Here is a 24,189-nt window from a genome sequence, read left to right as displayed (position 1 = left end):
ACGTAACACCCACACCCACCTACACCCACGTACACCCACGTACACACACACGCACACCTACATAAATATACTTCCGGTCTACTTCCGGTTTACTTCCGGTTTACTTCCGGTCTACTTGACAGACTCCTGTGGATTTTTCTATTTTTTTACAAGTACATATATATTGGGAGTTCAAAGTAGTACTTGGTACGAGGCCTATTGTGTTTATTACTTTAACCACAGTGGAAAAACTTATTTTGACGTTTTTTTTTATTTTATACTATTGCAAATCTGCTTTTTTTTCACCTCATACTTGGTACGAGTGTCATAATTTCTTTCGAGTTAAATTACGCAACATTACGCAACTTTGCGATGGCTCGTAAGTTAAAGTATTGTGCAATGTTTACGCAACAAGTTATTACGCAGACTATGTGCACTAGATGCATGAGACCAACGGCGTTGTGTTTCTCTGCGCGTGCTCTTTTTTTCTATGGTGGTACTGAAAATCATAATTTTGGAACAGGCTTTTTCATAAATAATAGAATTATCTCGGCTCTTAAAACAGTAGAATTTATTAATGATAGGATATCATATGCAGTTTTACAGGGTAGGTGGTGTAAAATTATTTTAATAAACATACCTGCACCAACGGAAGATAAAGATGATAATACTAAAGATGATTTTTATACAGAGTTAGAACAGGTCTTTGATAAATTTTCTCAGTATGATATGAAAATTCTGTTAGGTGACTGTAATGCACAGATTGGCAAAGAAGATACATTTAAACCCACGATTGGTGAAGAAAGTCTTCATGAATTAAGTAATGATAATGGTATAAGATTGATTACTTTTGCAACCTCAAAGAATTTAATTGTGGAAAGTACCACTTTTAAACATAAAGATATCCATAAATATACCTGGTCTTCTCCAGATGGTAAAACTCATAATCAGATAGATCATATTCTCATTGATAAGAGAAGGCATACTAGTATAATTGACGTTCGTACACATAGAGATGCTGACTGTGCCAGTGACCATTATTTAGTAATTGCTAAATTAAGAGAAAGACTCTCAGTGATAAATCAAGTAAATCAGTGATAAAAGTAAGCCATGGTTTGATAATGAATGTCATAATCTAATAGAAATAAGAAATCAGGCTAGACTTAGATGGTTAAATAACTCTGATGATACAAATCTAAACAATTATAATAGAATAAAGCGAGAAGTTAACCGCACATTTAGAAGTAAAAACAGAGATTACTTGAAAACCAAAATTAACGAAATTGAAACAAACAGCAAAAATTAAAATATCAGAGATTTATATAAAGGTGTAAATGAGTTTAGAAAGGGGTGGCAACATAAAGTAAACTTGATAAAAGATAAAGATGGTGATTTTCTAGCTGACCCAAGTGATATTCTAAATAGATGGAAGAACTACTTTAATGACCTTTTAAATGTCCATGTAGGAGATAAATCAGAAGTAAATGAAGTACACAGCAGAACCTTTAGTTCCAGAACCTAACTTCACTGAAGTTAAAGATGCTATTAAAAGGCTAAAGAATAACAAAGCACCTGGCATTGATTTAATACCAGCTGAGTTAATTAAATATGGTGGAAATTCATTAATATGTCAAATTCATAAATTAATTTGTTTAATATGGAATAAAGAAGAAATCCCTCAACAGTGGAAAGAATCCATAATTGTTCCTGTGTTTAAAAAAGGTGATAAAATGAACTGCAATAATTACCGTGGAATTTCTCTACTCTCAACAACATATAAAATATTATCTAACATTCTTTTAACAAGACTAACCCCATATGCTAATGAAATTATAGGTGATTATCAATCTGGATTTAAACGTAACAGATCAACTACAGGTCAAAATTTTCACATCAGACAGAAACTTGAAAAAAAGTGGGAATATAATCAAAATGTCTATCAGATATTCATTGATTTTAAAAAAGCATATGATTCGGTCAAAAGAGATAAACTATATAATATATTAGTAGAGTTTGGAACACCTAAGAAGCTTGTTAGTATGATAAAATTATGCACCAGTGAAACAGAAAGTAAAATTCGTGTGGGTATTAATATGTCTGACAAATTTACAATTCATGATGGGTTAAAACAAGGAGATGCATTATCTCCATTGCTCTTTAATTTTGCCTTAGAATATGCTGTTAGGAAGGTAAAAGAAACTAAAGGACTAAAATTAAATGGTGTGCCTCAGTTGTTAGCATATGCAGATGATGTAGACTTACTGGGGAAAGATGTGAATACAATTAAGAATAATGCTAAAATATTTTGCAAAACTGCTAAAGAAATAGGTTTGGAAGTTAACAAAGAGAAAACTAAATATATGCTTACAAGCTGAAACCAAGTCTTGGGTCAAAATCTAGTTATTGATAACAACTCGTTTGAACCAGTTTCCAAATTCAAATACTTAGGAGTAATATTAACAAATGAAAATTATATTAAAGAGGAAATAAAAAGTAGGCTTAATTCAGGAAATGCATGTTACTTCTCTCTTCATAAACTTTTGTCTTCTCGTTTAATATCTAAGAAACTAAAAGTTAAAATATACAAAACAGTAATTTTGCCTGTAGTATTATATGGATGTGAAACTTGGTCCCTTACATTGAAAGAGGAACATAAATTGAGAGTATTTGAAAATAAGATCCTTAGGAAAATCTTTGGACCTAAAAGGGATGAGGAGACAGGTGAGTGGAGAAGGTTACATAATTTAGAACTACATAATTCGTATTCATGTCCAGATATTATTAGAATAATTAAATCAAGAAGACTTAGGTGGGCAGGCCATGTGGCACGAATGGGAGAGGAAAGAGGAGTTTACAGGATTCTTGTTGGGAAACCTGATGGTAAGAGACCTGTAGGAAGGCCAAGACGAAGATGGAGGGACAACGTTGAGATGGACCTAAGGGAAATCGGTAGGGATGGAAAAGAGTATATAGATCTTGCTCAAGATAGGGAAACATGGAAGGCCTGTGTTGCTGCAGCCATGAACCTTCGGGTTTAAGAAGGCTAGAGAGTTAGTTAGTTAGTTAGTGCTCTTTTATATTATGCATGTTATTGTATATCGTTCCATTTAAAAAAAAATATGACTTTGCTCCAGATGCCCCATTTGTCGATATTTTTCGACCCACCCCATAGCTCCGATTTTTGAGCCCCATTTGATATTATTGTTTCCCGCAAACCTCACATCGCTACTGTTTCTGGTTTCTTCGCTATTTCAGGTGGTACGTTTAGGTGCCTCACGTGGTATATGGGTTTAGATTGAAAATATTGGTTCCAAAGCTCTCAGTCAAATTCTCTGACTCGCAGAAAAAGCAAGCAAATATACAAAATACTATTCGAAGAAACTTGCAAAAGAAAATTTTAAAATGTTGAAATCTCAATTGAATCGGCAGATTTAAGATGGGAATGAAGACCACAGAATGGCCAAATGAAATTTTGTACTCGACATCTTCGTAAAGCATCGCTCTACACGCGAGTGTGAAGTAAGATATACAAAGCCGTCAGTCCCTAGAGGAAGATAAGGAACCCATAACTACAAGCAAGCAAGGTGTAAAAGGAAAATGAATTCCTACCACTTATACAGTTCTTTTTAGTTTCAAACAAATTTAATTTTTGGACATATTCCCTTCTTAAACATACTTATCCAATTTGTTTCTCGTACTCTTACGGGTACATGTTTTTTTTAAGATGACTATTTTTTTTATTTTATACCTGTTTCTCCAACAGTGGATATAGGATGCAAAAGTGTTGGTGATAGTTGAGGATGTTCAGTGTGTCTCATTGCTAACTTCCAAACCTATCTCTTTATCTGCTTTGAAATTTTTTTTAGCATTATTCTTAATGGTATTTACATCATTCACCAGTAAGTCTACATCATCTGCATATACTAACCGTTTAATTTTAGTACTTCGTTAGTTTCTTTTACCTTCCTAACAACATATTCTAAGGCAGTATTAAAGAGCAATAGAGATAATGCATCTTTTTTTTAATCCATCATAAATTGTACATTTGTCAGACATTTTAACAAGAATCTTAGGTATTCCAAATTCGAGTAATTTATCTCTTTAGCTTCTTTAACTTCAATCAAGTTAATTTCAGGAACTATAGGTTCTGCTGTGCGTACTTCATTTATTTCTGATTTATCTCCTACATGAACATTTAAAAAGTCATTAAAGCAATTCTTCCATCTATTTAAAATATCGCTTTAGTCACCCATTTCTTATCAAGTTTACTTTATGTTTCCACCCCTTTCTAAATTTATTTGCACCTCTGATATTTTTATTTCAATTGCATTAATTTTACTTTTCAAGTAATCTCTTTTTTCTTACTTCTAAACATGCTGTTTTTTAACCACCTAAGTCTATTTCTGTTAGGTTATGCGAACGATTGCTTACTTTTTTCTTGGTTTATACATTATTTAACTATTGATTCTATTCTATTATGTACGTACTCTCAATTCTTATTTAAGTCTGTTTCATTTAAATACTGCAGATTAAAACAAAATGTGCAATTATATAGGATGAGGTTCATTATATGGAAATTCGTTTCATTTTTGAAAAAAAAATTCATTTTATGCCAGAAATTGTAATTTTTTATAGTTTATAGAGTAACATGTGCTTTCATAACTAACTAACTAACTCTCTAGCCTTCTTAAACCCGAAGGTTCATGGCTGCAGCAACACAGGCCTTCCATCTATAACTAACTTGAGAAAAATCTATATATTCTTAACCATCCCTAGCAATTTCCTTTAGGTCCATCTCAATATTGTCCTTCCATCTTCGTCTTGGCCTTCCTACAGGTCTCTTACCATCAGGTCTCCCAACAATAATCCTGTAAACTCCTCTTTCCTCTTCCATTCGTGCCACATAGCCCACCTAAGTCTTCTTTATTTAATTGTTCTAATAATATCTGGACATAAATATAAATTATGTAGTTCTAAATTATGTAACCTTCTCCACTAACCTGACTTCTCATCCCTTTTAGGTCCAAATATTTTCCTAACAATCTTATTTTCAAATACTATCAATTTATGTTCCTCTTTTAATATAATGGACCAAGTTTCACATCCATATAATACTACAGACAAAATTACTGTTTTGTATATTTTAACTTTCAGTTTCTTAGAGAGAATTAACATGTATTTCCTGAATTAAGCCTACTTTTTATTTTATTTCCTCTTTAATATAATTTTCATTTGTTAATAGTACTCCTAAATATTTGACTTTAGAAACTAGTTCAAATAAGTTGTTATCATATGCTTTCATTAGATATTAAAGTTAGAATTTTTTTAATTAAACAAAATAGGTTTGTTAAAAAAATAATCGTTAGTTCATATGATATTATTTTTTGTGATGCATGTTTGTTGTCCGTGTTGATGGTTTTTTTTGTTTGTTTTAACAGGATTCGAATTATTGAAGGGGGAAAGAGGGGGTTAAGTTTTTCTAGAATATCACGCATTCCATGTTTATAAGTAATTACATTTTTAATAGAAAGCGTATCTTTTGTCAATATTTTATGAGATTTGGTCACCTGCAAAAGTTAATCCGTTTATCTCCTTGTTCTATCATGATAAGAAACTCAAAATGTAAAATTTTCCTTATCCTCTGCTTACACATTTTCTCTTTTCACACAATCTCTATCTCAATCAATTATATCCCTACCTCTTAGAAACATGTTCCCTACCTTCTTTAAATGTACAACAGTCGCAGCAAGGGACGAAAAAGCAAAGTAAAATAAAGCAATTTAATCAATTAAACACTACAAAAATAAATTTACGCTGTGTGTTTGTGTCAAAACTCTAAAAACATCCATAAACTCAAGTCACCTTTTTTGGAAAAATGATTGCAATGAAGAAATTATTAGCCCCGTCTAGTTTGCTACAGTTTTAGACATATGGTGGAGTGCAGGTGCATCCCAGCGCCAGGCATGTGCAGTAGAACTGTATTCAACCAAATAGACGAATAGCTGTATTCAAGTTAAAAAAATTCAACAATTGCCTCTGCTTTAAACATTCATTTGTTTAGTTAGCTCGCACCATGTAACCATACACCACACACTACACCGCTCCAGAACAAAGTACTACGCATGCAGACACAAAATACACTACTTAACACCAAATCAACAAAATAGACGAGTTAATGTTGCACTGTGTAACCGTTTATCTGTGGTATAAAAAACTAGACGCACATAAGTAGTAAGAATATATTATATTTATAACCTCAGTAGTGTAAAATACTATAGGATGAGGACACACATAGCGTACAAATGAAGAGGTTATTTGATTAAACAGCCTGATTTGGCTACACTTAAAACTATGCCAAGATGCCCATATGCCCCAATTGCTCAAGTGTGATATGCTCTCAAAATCCCAAGAACCCTGAATCCTAGTGTACAAATGAAGAACCCTCAACAGATTGATTCGGCCATGTGTACAAAAGCTACATCTGTGAGATTGTTGTCCATGAGCTTGTTAAAAATATTCCCCTCTTGATAGTATTATAGCTACACTTAAAACTAAGCCAAATATGCTCATATCCTCATGCTCTAACAACTTATAGATCTAATTCAATATAGGATTACCTTGGACAAAGGCAGTTGCAAATTGAATTGTTACGTGCTTTCTTTCTAATCTTTGATCAGTTTTATTGCCCGGGGTAGCAATTACTTAGCTCAGAAATGTATTAATTTTCCCGATCGAAATTGTCTGACAGACTAATACATTTCTGAGTTAAGTAATTGTTTGCCCCGGGCAATAAATTATGCACGCTTAGGGGCTTTCATATTCCATTATTGATATGGCATTGACTCCAATTCACTGGAAGAGCATAAAACTTCAATTAATATTTTTGTGTAATAGGGGGAAAATTCTTAGTAAAAGAACATTACCCTCTTGCATGCTTTCATGCAAACCCGATTCTTTGCTCTGAAATAATATATACACAAGTGAGACTTATGGAAATATTCACTGCTAGCTGATATACAGCTTAGAGCTCTCGATCTGAAAACCGGTAGAGAGTGTGGGCATAGCTCTATGGCTTTTATGCCTTGTAATCAAGCGGCTCCTGGGCTCTGATACTCAGTAGAGCGTGGCATAGCCCTATGGCTTATATGCTTTGTAATCAAGAGGCTTCTGGGTTTGAGGCCTCTCCATGGAGAAGTGTTAATATTGCTGCCTTGTAATCAAGAGGCTCCCAGGTCTGAAACCTGGTAGAATGTGTAGGTCTCCCCTGATGGCAAAGTGTTGGTATTGCTGCCTTGTAATCAAAGGCTTCTGGGTTTGAGGCCTAGTAAAATGTGTAAGATTGAAATACATGTGGCAGAATAATATCCCCACACGTGAGATTTTGAGAATATTCACTGCTAGCTGATATACAGCTGAGGTTTGATACCTGGTAAAGTGTGTTGTACAACAGCATAATAGAGCAAAATTATTTTATATTGGGGATCACCAGAGCCTAGTTACTGCTGTTGTCTGGGTATAAAAGCACCAGCTCAGCCACTAACTGCTGTTATAATTGTTTTGGCACTCTATCCATAGTTCTGTTTTTTTTGGAGCAAGAAATTTTATATAAACAAACAATAAAAATGCCAAACTTGAAATATTGCAATCAATGCAATAAAAATATATCTAGTTCTAATTGGGCTAGGCACCGGCATAATTGTGATCCTAAGAAATGCACAAAGGCTACTAAATTGTGCCCAAGATGCCATAAAATATTAAGCAAAGCATATTACAATAGGCATAAGTGTACTTGTTATGTACAGTCATCAATATTGCCCTCACAGCCATCTACATCTGGTCTGAAAAGGAAGCATGAAACACCTGTTAATGCTAGAGCAGCAAAGCAGCCACGCTATGCACCACCTATCCATAGCAGTTTTAATGGCCAACTTAGGGATTTCCGGTTTGTATCAGAGCCAAGATGTGACATTAAGAATATTTTGAACAGTATAAATTCTGATGTGCAGGCAATTCTAAATGTACAAAAAGGCTCTTATAAGCTGTCCCTCAAATTGTTTACACAATATAAGAAATCAAATGGCACCAAATTTACACAGTCCCACATAACAGAAACTGTAGCTGTATATTCAAATGCAAATTCAGACAAAATAATAAGCAGTTTGATAGAGCAATTGAATATTAAACACTCTGAATTTGCAGCAAAAGAATCAGGATGGAGCCTATGCGGATCTCCACACAAGTTATATATTAATATTTCTGAATTCAGCCCATTACAAGGTTCTCCATATCTGCCATTACCTGCCAATATCAAAAACAAAAAAGCCGTGGTTAACATAAAAAATAATGATGAGAAATGTTTTCTGTGGTGTATTTTAGCTGCTTTGTATCCAGTTTTAAGGCATCCTGAGAAAATAACTTATTATAAACAAAATGAACACAATTTTGATGATGCTATGGAGGGCTTAGAATATCCAATGTCTGTTCAGAATATTGATAAATTTGAAAAAAAAAGCCAGGGATATCAATGGTAAACAATTATCTATTAATGTTTTTATTTGTTCTACTGGAAGTGGCAATTGCTTGATAGCACCTCTCAGAATCAGTACACTTGATGATGATTCTGCTGTTCCGACTGATCTGCTCTTAATTGAAAGGGATGACACACACCATTACACTCTGATACACAGTCTTGAAGCTTTAGTCAGAAAACAACTAGACGAATCTAATACAATATTCAAGTTGTGTAGAAGATGTTTGACTGTATTTGATGGTCAAAAAATAATAAATGGGGTTCGGGAACAAAATGCAGAAATTGCTAAAAACAAGTTAATTGAACATTTAAAATACTGTGGCAACCATAAATCTGTTCATATGCTTATGTTTAATCCAAGTGAAAATGCCAAATTCAAAAAATTTGAAGCCTTGTTGGAACACCCAGCATATGTAGTCTGTGATTTTGAATCAAAACTCAAACCCCTTGTATTCTGCAGCCCAGATCCTGATGAATCTTCAATTACATCATACCAGTTACATGAACCTTCTAGTTTTTATTATGTTGTTGTACAGGATGGTGTTGTTAGTAAAGAATATTTATACATGGGAGCAGATGCCATCAAAAAATTTGCACATAGAATAGAAAATGAGTGCCATGACATAGCATCTAATGTCTTATTAAAATCAAAACCCATGATGCCTTTAACACAGGATCAGATTGAAGATTTAACAATGCAGAAAAATGCCCGGTATGTGATTCTGAATTTTCAGATACAAATATCAAGGTGAAACACCATTCTCATACAGATGGTAAATTCAAAATGGCTCTGTGTAATAATTGTAATATTAAGATTTAGAGACCAAAATTTGTCCCTATATTTTGCCATGGTGCATCCAATTATGATTTTCATCATTTGATCAAGTACGAGGGGTTTGACAAGCAGAATTTAAATATTTTAGCTGAAAATAATGAAAAATATATTGCTATTAGCAAGATAATTAAAGTTAATGGTGTTCCCATTCACTTAAGATTTCTTGATTCCTACAGAATTCTGTCTGCTAGCCTGGCTACACTGGCCACTCAATTATCTGATGATCAATTCAAAATCACATGTGCTTTGTTTCCAAATCAGGACCTGAAATTAATTAGGCGGAAGGGTGTATACCCATATGACTATGTTACAGATTTTTCTAAATTTGATGAGTGTTCTCTGCCACCACAACAAGAGTTCTACAGCAAACTCAGAACATCTGGAATTACTGATGATGATTATCACCATGCCCAGTTGATGTGGAACAATTTAAAATGCCACATATTTGGTGATTATCACAAGGCATATTTAAAACTTGATGTCACTCTCTTAGCTCATATACTTCAGGCATTTAGAAAATCTTCCATGCAAAATTATAAACTGGATCCAATGTATTTTTACAGTGCACCAGGCCTAGCATGGGCTGCAATGTTTTTAAACACTAAAATGCAATTGGATCTGATCCAGGATCAGGACATGTATCTGTTTATGGAGCAATGTATAAGAGGAGGCATGGTGCAATGTTCTCAGAGATATGCCAGAGCAAATAACAAATATATTCCTGATTATGATCCAGCACTGCCATCAAATTATATACTTTATGTGGATGCAAACAGCCTGTATGGTTATGCTATGATGGATAAATTGCCATATGCAGGGCTTGAGTGGGTTGAATATTTCAACATTGAAGATCTTCAGGATTTTGATGACAGTGACTATGGTCTATTCTTAGAGGTTGATCTGACAAATTCCTGATGATTTACACAACACATTTTCTGATCTGCCCCCAATTCCTGAGGTTAAGTGTTCACCTGGATCTAAACAGAAGAAGCTAATGATGACTCTCGAGCCAAAACAGGATTATGTCATATATTACAAAAACCTCCAGTTCCTAATGAATCATGGTGTTCAAGTGACCAAAGTTGGCAAAGTTTTGAGGTTCTGGCACTCAAGATGGTTGAAGCCATATATTGATACAAACACAGAGCTTCGAACACCTGCAATGAGCCAATTTGATAAGACCTTGTTCAAATTGATGGTAAATTCAGTGTATGGCAAAACCATATAAAATGTCAGAAAACATACTGATGTTAAATTAATTACTGACCCCAGCCTGAGCAAAAAATTGATTGCAAAGCCTAATTTCAATTATAGAAGAATTTATGATGAAAATATGGCACTCTTCAACATGAAAAAACAAAGATTAAGTTTGATAAGCCTATTTATGTAGGAGCTGTGATATTGGAATTGGCGAAATTACACATGCTGGAGCTCTATTATGATGTGTTGAAGCCTTTTTATAAGAATTGTGTAAAACTGATGTACATGGACACAGATAGTTTTATCCTTGATATTCAGACAGAATATGTTTATCAAGATATGTCACAGCCTGCATTGCTTGAATATTTTGATACCAGTGAACATTCAAAGATTCAGCTCCACAACAAAAAGGTGCCTGGCAAGTTAAAAGATGAGACACTTTGTGATGTTATTGTGGCATTTGCTGGGTTAAGGGCCAAGATGTACAGCTTTGAAACATGTAGTGGTGTTGTTGCCAAAAATGCCAAGGGCATTGGCAGAGTAACTGTGGACAAAGAGCTCCAATTTAAAGATTACAAAAATTGTCTCAAATCATGTAGCACAATCAGAACATCAGAATGCAGAATTCAGAGTGAGGATCACTTGTTGACTACAAATATTGTAAGAAAAGTGGCTCTGGACCCACATGATGATAAGAGATGCATTTTGTCATGTGGCATACATACTCTACCATGGGGTCATTGTGGTTTGAAAAGTGGGAATCAATGCCCAATTACAGAGCATGATTTGAAATAAATAAACATGCCTATGAACTTATTTGGGTTCAAAAAACAGGCTATTATGGACCTGCCAAAACCAGCACCCTCTACTGATATAATATCTAAACTAAGTGGTTTGTTAATTATTCATCTGAACAGCATACTTACAGATGTTGATGATAAAACAGGTAAAACATTGTACATATTTAACAATAATTTAAATCATTACCAATTACCTGTAGGTGGTCAATTACAATTTATTACAACTCCCGAGGGTAATGTGAAGATTTCAATAGGGAGAAATATTTATAGAATTAAGCACTCAAACATGATTTCTGGCACTGTATATACTGTTTCTGCTGGTGATTCTTTATATATTGAGGTCCCAGGATCCTATGACAAGCTTATACCTTTTTTATAGAATTAAGAATTAGATATTCAATAATAAATAACCACTAAATCAAAATGCCTAATGATATATTTGGCCATACAAGACATGAAGATCACAGTGATGAGATTCTGATGCTTGTTGTCAGAGTCAAAAAATTAAGAAGTGATTTACAAGCTTTACAAACCACACTCAATGCCAGTCTTCAACTAGAAATTACAAATTTACAATCACAATGCATGGACCCTCTTCTTAAAATTGACTCAGAACTCAAATTGCTGCTTCAGAAATATACTGATTTGGCCACATTGGATAATTTTCAAAGTTTAGAGGAGGCTGTAGCAGCTCTTCAAGCCAAATATAAGACTCAGGCCACCAACTCTGAGCAATTGAAACAACAATTAGAACAACAGATTAATAATGTCCAGACACAGCTCCAAACAATTGTCAAAAGCATAAAATCACAAGAAGATTTTGATCTAGTGATTTCCACTCTAAAGGAACAGATTCAATCACTACAGATACCTAATCTGGACCCTCTGAACAATGCCATAGCCGAGGTTAAAGAAAAAATTGAGACACTTGAAAATTTTATGAACAACTTGCCATCTTCTGATGCTCTGAGTGCTATAACTCGGAGTGTTGCCAACATGAAGCTGCAACTTCAAACATATGAAGATTTTGGAAAAATTCAGAGTACCATAACTCATCTTGAGGTTACAATAGCAGCAGTGCTAAATGATCTGATAAATGTACAAGAAACTCTAGAATCCCGCTTGCCTGGTATTGTAGACACCCTTGTCAGTGTCCAGCAACAGATCACAAAACTTGAAAACCTCAACACTGAATCTGAGCTATCTCATTTTCATCACTTGATAGATGATATCCAAACAAAACTTGAAATTTTACAACAATCAACACCTAATCAGGCAGACATAACCCTGCTCCAAGATGCTATGCAAAGTGTGGCTGATGCTTCTGAATTAAATAATGTAAAATTGGCACTTGAATCTTTGCAGAATACTGTATCAAATCTGAATACTTCACAGGAACTTAAAAATATTAAGAGAGCTGTGAATCGCATATTCAAATCAGAAGATATCAAGAATATCCAGACAGAGATCAAACAACTCACTCAGACAGTGGCCACTCTAAAAACTAATCAACATATTAATGAACTGCATGCCCTGTTTGAGGATATCAGAAGACAAGTCCATAATCTTACTGCTCAAAATTCAAAATTGGCAGTTGTTGAAAATTTACAGCAAATTGTAGCTAATATCAAGCAACAGCTAGAAAGCATGGAATCAAACCAAGCAAATGCTCTGTCTGTTTTTGCCACCCAGCTTCAAGAAATTGTGCAACAATACAAGAAACTTGTTGTGGACATAAAGATCAAGCCAGGCCATGATGATGTTGTTAGGACTATCAATGAGCACCTTGAATCTGTAACAAGTAGATTGCTTACAGCAGAAAAAGAAATAACTGGCCTAATCGAGAATCCTAAGCATACAGTAATTCTTGAATTGTACAGCATCCCCAACAAAGAATATGATTCACCATTTACACCAGGTGGCAAAATATATATGCTGTCCCCTGCACAATTTTATTAACAGTTTTTTGTTGGGGGCGCACTGAGACCAATCAAGATCAAATATTGGCTACAACCACAGGCACACCACTACCCCACTTTATCAATAACAAATGCTGACAACAAACCAAAAATCACCAGTGTAGAGTTAGAGGATTTTACAGATCCCAATACATTAGAAACATCTTATGCTGAAGATGATGGCTCTCTGGAATTTCATATACAAATAGGAGACAAATTATATTTAGAAAATCCTGTAGTATCAGCTGCTGAACACCCCATAGTTGCAATATTCCTGTTTACATATTATGTCTAGACAAATTATTGTTGATGAATTACACAGACAAGCCAGACATAATTATAAGAGACTGCCAGTGGTTACAAAAGGCATAGATGATTTATGGCAGTGTGACTTGGTTGAGATGGCAAGTGGACAGCTGAAAAACTTAGACAAGATCAACAAGGGCTACAAGTATCTACTCACTGTCATAGATACATTTTCAAAATTTGCCTGGGCTGTGCCACTCAAATCCAAGACTGGAAAATGTGTTACAGAAGCCTTCAGGACAATCATCAATCAGAGTGGAAGATCACCGCGCTATTTGCAAACAGATAATGGCAAAGAATTCTATAATTCTGTGTTCCAACAATTTATTAAAAGCCAGTCAATACAACATTACTCGAGTTACAGTGATCAAAAGGACTCTATTGTTGAAAGATTCAACAAAACCCTAAAAATCATATGTATAAACAATTAACCCTTCAAGGTAATTATAAATGGCTCACAATCCTACCAGAACTTCTACATAAATATAACAACTCGGTCCATTCCACAATCAACATGAAACCCTCTGAGGTAACTTCATCTGATGAGCAAAAATTGATCAGCACTGTTTATTATCCTAGATACCAGCCAACAACAAGAAAAGCCAAATACAAGGTAGGTGATCAAGTAAGAATCAGCAAATATAAGCACATATTCAAAAGAAGCTTTACCAGAAACTGGAGCACTGAATTATTTACAGTGGTTCAAGTTAAACCTGGGACCCGATACACATATATAATAAAAGACCACCGACGAGAAATTCTCAAAGGCAGGTTTTATGAAGAAGAACTCAGCAAAACTAAGCAGCCTGACACATATCTCATAGAAAAAATCATCCGCAAAAAAGGCAACAAGATACTTGTCAAATAGATAGGACTCCCAGAACACAGCTGGATCGAGGCAGACAAAGTGATACTATGAACACCTGGGATGTTATAAAGAGACTGCCAGAGCCTGAACAGCAGATTAAGAGAAATGGCAAGCTGCTGCCTGATAATATTAGATGTCTTATTGTTGGGCCATCGGCTTGTGGTAAAACTACACTAATGATTGATAATTTTTTATTGGCACCCAACTGGTTAGATTGGAATAACAGGCATTTGTATGTCTTCTCTAAGAGCTTAGAACAATTAAAATATCAGCAGCTGATGAAGCTATATGATGGACTGGATATAGCCACTATTGAATCAGATGTTAAGCCACTCGATGAATGTCTCGATAATTCTGTTGTTGTATTTGATGACATTATACTGGATAATCAAAACAAGGTTAGAAATTTTTTTACACAGTGGCGGCACAAAAACATAGATTGCTTCTACCTGGCACAGACTTTTTCTAAAATACCAAAACAGCTGATACGAGACAACAGCAATTTTATATGTGTGTTTCATCAAGATCATACCAACCTCAAACACATACATGATGAATATGTAGGTGGGGACTTGAGCTACAATGATTTTTCCAAGTTTTGTAGTAGGTGCTGGAACCAGGACAGCTATGGGTTTGTCACAATTGATATGACAAGAAAACCCAATAGTGGCAAATACAGAAATAAAATCAACAATTTTCTAGACATTGAAACATATATAAATAACCATGAAAAGGCCAATCATTGATGATATTAAATTAAGAGATTATCTTGTAAAAAGATTTAAAGGATGGAAATCAGAGAACCGAGGAATCTATGAACAACACAAGCAAACAGAACAACCTATTATTGATGCTATTAGTGAATTAGGTAAAAATATCAAAACTGTTACAGAGCAAAATCAAAATTTGATCACAGAGCTTGTACCTGTAGCTGCTAGGAACATATGAGATTATCCAATCACCCCACTTTCTAGTATTCATACACCTAGTCCTGTTGCCCCTTGAAGAATTGAAGCTACTCAGGATCCTATTGAATTGGGTCTTCTTGCTCAAAAATATTTAAGCACACCTAAAGACAACAAATATGAGGTGTTCGGTTTATATGCTGACACAGAGCGTGATGGTAGCATCATACATAGAATTGGCAATTTCAGAGTAACATTTATGGGAGATGATCTGATTGTATATTCAGAATCTCATCTTGGAGAAAGAGGTGGTTTTGTTAAATATCCTGGCACACCTGGATTGTGGGAACTGATGAATAGAAAGAGACCTGGCAGCTATACAGATCAAGATTATGAGCACTACAAAGAAATATTAATAAAATCAGATGCTCTATACCAGAACAATGATCCCACACAAAAAAGAGTCAAGTCTAGCAGTGGAGCAAAATATAACAACTTAATCAAGCCCATATGGTCACAGATCAAGACAGGTAGTGGGATCAAACAATACAACACCCTGCCTAAAGAATTTGTGTGGGTTGATGATGTCAGGAGACTTGTAGATAGGTTGCTGGGGAGGAAAATGCTGGCAACCACAATTTTTACAAAAAAAAAGGTTGGAATTATGGACATGATCACCAAATTGTCTAATTTTATAGTGAATGACACTAAGGGCATTGGATATCTTATAAAAATTATTAATACTCTACCACCTAAATTTTGGAATATTTCTGAGGGTCGGGGGTTGGTTAATGACATCATAAACAAGCTGCCATTTGAACTACATATTCCAGGTTATCAGTATTGTGGTCCAGGCACAAAACTAGACCATAGATTACACAGAGGTGATCCTGGTGTTAATCCCCTAGATGCTGCTTGTAGAGACCATGACGTAGCATACAACACACATACTGATCTTGACAAGAGACATGTGGCAGACAAAAAATTAGAAGAGGCTGCATTTGGTAGATTTGTAAGCAAAGATGCTTCTTTAAGTGAAAAAATAGCAGCATTGGGGACCACCATAGCTATGAACACCAAACAAAAACTGGGGTGGGGGTTGTGATTATATATATAATAAACCTAGGATGAAGGCCAAGGGTGTTATGTATCAGATACCATATGCAGGTCTTAAATCTCTTAAAACTATTGATAGTCTTTTAACCAAAAAGCAGCGCAAGAAAAAAAATTCTTGTCTTGCCAAGGGCCATGGTATGAAATTGTTACTTAGTACCCCCAATTAAAAAAAAATACAGCAATCTAGAAAAAAATCACATGTGGGTGGCTTCATATTTACTATCCCGGCCATCTTAGCAGCACTTGGTGCTGTGGGGAGCTTGGCTGGGGGATCAGCTGCTATAGCAAAAACAGTAATAGATGCCAAGAAGAATAAGGCAAAATTAGATGAATTGAAGCGCCATAATCTAGCTATGGGAAAACAAGGCAAAGGTGTTAAGAGAGCCATGAATAAGTTTAAAAAAAACAAGAGCCGCTTACAAACCAAGATATTGAAGCTTTAATCAAGCCACTGGGCATCAAAAATTTTAGAGGTGTATACATGTCTGATTCTTTACCAGAACAACCACTCAACAAAGAGTGTGGCATAGTTAATTTGGATAAGTACAAAAATCAGGGCACTCACTGGATCTGTTATCTTAAATATTTAAACAATGAGGCATTTGTGTTTGATTCATTTGGAGGTGTTCCACCTGAAAATTTAGTAAAATATCTAAAATCAACTAATCTTTATTACAATAAAGCACGGGTTCAAAACTTCAAATATGTTAATTGTGGACATCTGTGTTTATCTGTTCTTAGAAATCTGTCTCAAATAAATAAACCATCAATTGAAGCTTTTCAAAAGGCCCTGTGCCATCTGAAGCATCATGGGAGTATTCCATCTCACCAGCCAAAATTCAATATTGAAACTTAGATTACATGATGATATAGTGTATCCCAAAACAATAGCTCTCAGAGCATTTTATGGCATGTACTTGATCCCTAATATTACACACCACAACAACACAATTGCAGTTGGTGATCAAAAAATTGTTATCACTCCAGGGCAGTATAATCTGTCTACTCTAAATGCTCAGTTACCCAGAGGTATAGTGGTAACTCAAAATTCTGTCACTCACCGAGTAGAGATTGTGTCTGCTACAGAAACAGTGGATCTGGGTACTATAGGAGAGCTGTTAGGCTTTGAGAACAACACAAAACTTGAACCAGCCATCAAACACACTGCTATTAATATACCTAAATTCTTAGCCATAGAGACTCTGAATATTCACTGTAATGTGGCCGAGGGTATGATCACCAAATCAAATGGCATAGGCACTCACAAACAAACTGGCATCATTGCAACATTCAAACCTAACTCTGAATTTATGGAGCCAATCATCTACACTCCATCACCAACATTATATTTTCCTTTGTGCCATAATGGAATAGATTACATTGAGTTGATGGTCACTAATGAAAAATAAGAATTAGTTGATTTTGCTGGAGCCACAACAACTGCAATCATAGAAATTAAAATTTAAATAAAAATACATACAAAAAAAATGGAAAATATTGAGAGTTATGAGCTACAATCATTCCCCCCAAACAGGAGGACATTTGCAAATTTAAATCAACCCAACACAGAGATTGAGGTTGATCTTGATGTAGGGGATGTCTTTTTTACACCCCCACAGAGCAGATCTATACATCTAATTTGATGTTGTAAAGCTCGATGGTACAGATTATCCGGCAAATTCAAATATAAGATTGGTGGACAATTTTGTGCCACATCTGTTCTCTGAAATTGAGATCAGAAAACATGGTGTTGTTATAAACAGAATAGATTACCCTGGTATTACCACTACAGCTTTGGCCACACTAAAATTATCCAAGACCGAGGTCTCATACTACAAAATAGGTGGATTTGAGGCTGGTGATAAAATAATATCTAAGAGTCACACAGTGCTGTTTCCTATGCGCCTGTTGCCAGGATTCTTCTCGGATTACAAAGATATTATGTGGAAGGGTGGTTTAAGAATCACATTTAGAAGAACTGCCAATGATAATAATGTTTTGATGAGGTACAGTACACTAAACTCTACAGGGGAAGCTCTGCCTAATACCCTACCTGATGAAGGCAAGTGCCTTATTCAGACTATGGAGCTAAGAATTCCAGTTGTTGAATATGAAGCCAGCTATGCTCTTAAATATAAAGCAGATATTCTAAAAAATCCACAGGTGCCTTTACAATTTTATACATATCAATGTGTACAGAAGCCTGCCACTGGTAGCTATTATGAATTTGATGCTACAAACTCATTCTCCAGTATACAATATGACATGCCAGATTTTGTGGTGGTACTGTTTCAGACTGGAAGACATAATAATCAGGACAAAAATTCCAGTAAATTTGATAACTGCAACATCAAAAACATATATCTTAAAAACGGCAGAAATGAGGTGTTTCCTAGAGAAAATTATAATTTAAACATGTCCAAGGATGATTTTCTGAAATTATATGAGGCATTTACAGCATACAAAAGAGTCACTACTGGCAATACTGACATGTATTACACACCAGATGAACTCAAAGCACAGAGACCCATGTTTGTCATCAACACCTCAAAAAGAAAACAAGTTGTGGTTAATGACAGGACAAACATTAAAATTATCTGTGAATTCCATGATACACTCCCTGATGACACCATATGTAGTGTTATTCTTATAAGTGAAAAATCATATGTTTATGATGTAAGAAATGAGAGAGTGACAGAGCAATTCTAGAAGTCCTCTGCATATTACATTGTCTTAGTACTAGAATGGCAAGTTGAGCCTGGTGTCCAATTAAAACATTGAGCATATTCCAGGTAACAAGTATTTTAGCATATATTTTATTATACTACTGTGTAAGCAAAAGCTCATATAAGCATTATTGGTATAGTTTTAAGTGTAGCCATAATAATATCAAGAGAGGCATATTTTTAACAAGCTTATGGACAACAATCTCACAGATGTAGCTTTTGCACACATGGCCGAATCAATCTGTTGAGGGTTCTTCATTTGTACACTAGAATTCAGGATTCTTGGGATTTTGACAGAATAGCACACTATAAGCAATAAGATCATATGGGTACTTGACATAGTTTTAAGTGTAGGCAAATCTGTCTGTTGAGGGTTCTTCATTTGTACACTAGGATTCAGGGTTCTTGGGATTTTGAGAGCATATCACACTTGAGCAATTGGGGCATATGGGCATCTTGGCATAGTTTTAAGTGTAGCCAAATCAGGCTGTTTAATCAAATAACCTCTTCATTTGTACGCTATGTGTGTCCTCATCCTATAGTATTTTACACTACTAACCTCAATTTACTAATCGGAAAAATTCCCCTTAGCGAACCAATCAACACAATTCACGTGACAGGAAGAAAGTTCGCGCCTCAGCCAATGCGATGAGTTGTGTGATGATGCTGTCTGTTTCCGCGTTTGACTCATACCAATCGTCCGTATATCGTCTCCTTCCTTCCCTCGCCTCATGAAGCTCGTCCATCCTATCGGCCAACTTTTTGCCTGCAGCCCGAAAAAGAGAATCGGGATTCTGCAAGTTTTTCATACCGCTTATTTTGCGAAGATTGTCCATATGAATCATCTCGCACTGTGAACGAAATTCAGGCGCTATTTTGCTTAAGTCGACGAGCCTTGCGACATCCTCACCTCCGTCGAATGTGTACGCAAAATTCTTGTGCAGCAGTTCGAGTGGTAAATCGGTTATACGAGTTGTCATTTTTACAAGGTGTTATTTAAATAGAAGTTTCTCGGTATTTATATATAAATTTTCTCGGGGAAAAATACAAAACGCACAATCAAGTTAAAATTCAATGTGTGTGAAAAACAACTTGAACCACCTTCAAAATAAAATAATTGTAGCTATTACGATAAAATTTTCAGCTATGCTATTTATACAGAATTTCCGGAGACAACAAGTAACACCTGATCACATCAAAACTCAACCTGATCGAAATTATTATGGAAAAAAATCACTTGATACACTTTTTTAAACTTAAAATAATAAATAGTATGTAGCTTTAAAATAAATTAAATACTTAACTTTTAACACTGCAACAACACATCCGTACTCTTCAAACACTCTCACGATACTGACTGATCTGTAATGCGAAAACCCTTTAAGTAACCTAAGCGCGGATGAAAACATCCGAAACAGTAAGTCAATTAGAAGACACCCATTACGCCATAACCAACAACACGCTAGATACGGGTCTGCGTAATAACTTGTTGCGTAAACATTGCGCAATAGTTTACCTTACAAACCATCGCAATGTTGCGTAATTTAACTCGAAAGAAATTATGACACTCGTACCAAACCTTACGAACCATCGCAATGTTGCGTAATTTAACTCGAAAGAAATTATGACACTCGTACCAAGTGTGAGGTGAAAAAAACCACATTTGTAATTGTATAAAATCGACAAAAACTGAGTCAAAATAGGTTTACCATTGTGGTTAAATTAATAAAAACAATAGGCGTCGTACCAACTGTTGGTTTGAACCCCTAAAATATATGTACTTATAAACTTAAAAAAAACTGGAAAAAACCCACAGGTGTCTGTCAAGTGGACCGGAAGTGGACAGGAAGTAGACCAAAAGTAAATGGGTATAGGTGTGGGTGGGTGTGCGTAGGTGTAGGATAGTGTAGGGGTGGGTGTAGGTGTGGGTGTTACATACTTTAACTCGTAAGAAATTATGACACTCGTACGAAGTGTGAGGTGAAAAAACGCAGATTTGTAATAGTATAAAATCGACAAAAACATCATCCACATAGGTTTTCCATTGTGCTTAAATTAATAAAAATAATAGGCGTCGTACCAAGTGTGAGGTGAAAAAACAGAGATTTGTAATAGTATAAAATCGACAAAAACATCATCAAAATAGGTTTACCATTGTGGTTAAATTAATATAAGTAATAGGCCTCGTACCAAGTGTGAATTTCAACGTATCCAATATACCTACTCTTAAGATACAGTGCGCAGGTGTTAGGATGAAACTACGTATATACACTCAACCCTCTTTTAAATGAAGAAATAAGACTAATTTTCATTTCGTCGCATGTCGAACGAATGATACCTGACAAGAATATAAATATTGATATACTTTATGAAATTGTAAAATTCAATGAAATTCTTTACAAAAGTAAAAACTGAGATGACATCTAAACACCAAGAATTAAGTTACTCATCCCAGTTGATACTTTTGTAAATAATATATTTTTATTTCAAGCCTAAGACTACTGTGAAATCCTGTATTTTTCAAGAACTATATTGGTTTATAAAACACAGAATCAAACATGCAATTAAACTATCCATACGTTAGTAAGTGTTCAATGTAAATGAAAACGTATTTTCTTATCAATAGCTGAGAATTGAAAATTGATTGCTGGAATATCGGTTCTAGCTTACATTATATTAACAGAGCAGAGATGCAAGTATTATGAATGAAATAGAAGAAAAGAATGAAAAAAGTATCTAGGACAATTCGAGAAAAAAAAGGAAAATATTTGCCCATCCCACTTTACAAAATGGCTTAGGAAATTGGGAATACATTGCTTAAGATACGGGATGAGCTCTGAAACGATTGAACAAGGAGTGTCAAACTGGAAAGTTTCTTAAATTTAGATGACCGATTTTTTCTTTTATACCTGTTTCTCCAACAGTGGATATAGGATGCAAATGTGTTGGTGATAGTTGAGAATGTTCAGTGTGTCCAGTATTGTCTACAATTATTTTCGGGTTACCAATCAACAGCAATAATGTACAATCAAGAATGAAATCTTGTTCACGAGGAGACTGCTTGTGTACATGTTCAATCATTTCCATTGTTATATTTGTTTATATGTTTCTAGAAGTTTTGTTTTTCAAAACAATATTCATTGTTATTCACGTATATAAGCAAAGTTCAAGAAAACTCGGCGCAATCCTTGCTCAAAACCTTGTCCGCAGCAGCAGCAGAAGGTTTTGGGCAAGGAATGCCCTGATTTTATAACATTGTGATCTACATAATCATCGATATCGCCGTGTACATCGACTCATTCGCTACTTCCTTCGACGAGCAGAGAATATTAAATCGTATCTAAAGTTTTGCACCTGTGAAATGTAGACTTGGTGCTGTTTTTATCATTCTTCCAGAGGTAATTTAACCTTTCGTCATCCTCGCCCTCATAATAGTGCAAATGAACCCGCGCGTCACTCAGTGCCGCCCCATCAAAACCAACGTTATTTACACGACTCATTGATGAAAATAGATGTAGAATTAAGCAAGCACTTACTGTCAATAAAGCGAAATATACATGAATACAAATGTGTCCATTTCGGATATTTTTATTAGCTCTTAAGATAAATAAATAAATAAAAATGAAAGTGTCTAATACAATTACAAACATACTCTTGAATCAAATGCATCAAATAATATTGTAAAAATAATAAAAATTGTGCAATATAATGAGTGAATTATAAATTAACTCACTATTCAAAGATTTTCAACGTAATTTTTAATAAATATAAACGTAATTTTTCCAAAAAATTCAACGTATTTTTCCAAAAAATTCAACGAATTTTTAAAAAATAGGTGAAATCCTATCTACAATACAATGTTTGTCCGGAAGGTAAAGATACAAACACATTTGCACGGTAGGGGAAAAATTTGTACCAAAGTTGGTAACACTGGCAATAACCGTGATCCATATGACGAGGATTGGGAATGAGACGTCAATGCTGCGCTGAGTCTTGTGCGAGGAACACGCGTTGGAAATGGCAGCGGCGATACCGAATCCCGCCAAGTGCGAAGTGCGCTTCATGATCAGGTTTTTGCAGTCACGAGGAAAGCGTTCATCGGAGATCCACCGAGAAAATTTGACTGTGTACGGAAACGTAATGAATCGTCAAAATGTGGAGAAATCGTGCCGTGCCTTTGCAGAAAGTTGACGTGATATTCATGATGAAGAGAGAAGTGGGAGGCCGTCCGTGATCACTGATGACCTTCGCAATCGTATTGTGTATATGAAGCAGAGGTGCATGCGAATAGGCAGGTGACAATTCGAGAATTGTGTGTGATGTTTCTTGACAGTTCGAAAACCACTATTCATGAAGTTGTGAGTGGGTTAGGGTACAGAAAGTTGTGTGCACGCTGGGTCCCAAAACATTTGACTGACGAACACAAAACCAAACGAGTGGGATATGCACTGGACTTTCTTACTCACTAACGCAGAAGAGGGAGATGCATTCCTGGACTCCATTGTGACAGGTGATGAAACATGGGTGTTCCACCATTAGCCTGAATCCAAGCAGCAGTCACTGCAGTTGTGCCATACTCATTCTCCAAAAGCCAAAAAAATTCAAAACGTCAATTTCAATCCGCAAGCTGATGGCAACCGTTTTCTAGGATCGCCACGGCATCCTCCTGGTGGAATTCATGCCGCCTGGAAAAACGATTAATGCTGAAACCTACTGCCAGACTTTGAAACATCTTCGACGTGCAATTCAAAACAAACTGCGAGGCATGTTGTCAAGTGGAATCCGCTTTATTCATGACAACACCCGCCCCCATGCAGCGAATGTCACCAAGGATCTGCTTGCACAGTTTCAATGGGAGGTCCTTCACCATCCGCTATACAGCCCCGACCTTGTACCCAGCGACTACCACCTGTTCCTGTACCTCAAGAAAAATATTGGTGGAAAACACTTTGCCGACGATGATGAA

The sequence above is a fragment of the Lepisma saccharinum genome, chromosome 2 (assembly GCF_977018435.1).
Source record: "Lepisma saccharinum chromosome 2, izLepSacc3.1, whole genome shotgun sequence".
NCBI classification, from domain to species: domain Eukaryota; kingdom Metazoa; phylum Arthropoda; class Insecta; order Zygentoma; family Lepismatidae; genus Lepisma; species Lepisma saccharinum.
The sequence above is the reverse complement of the archived record's forward strand: the minus strand, read 5'-3'. Positions refer to the sequence as shown.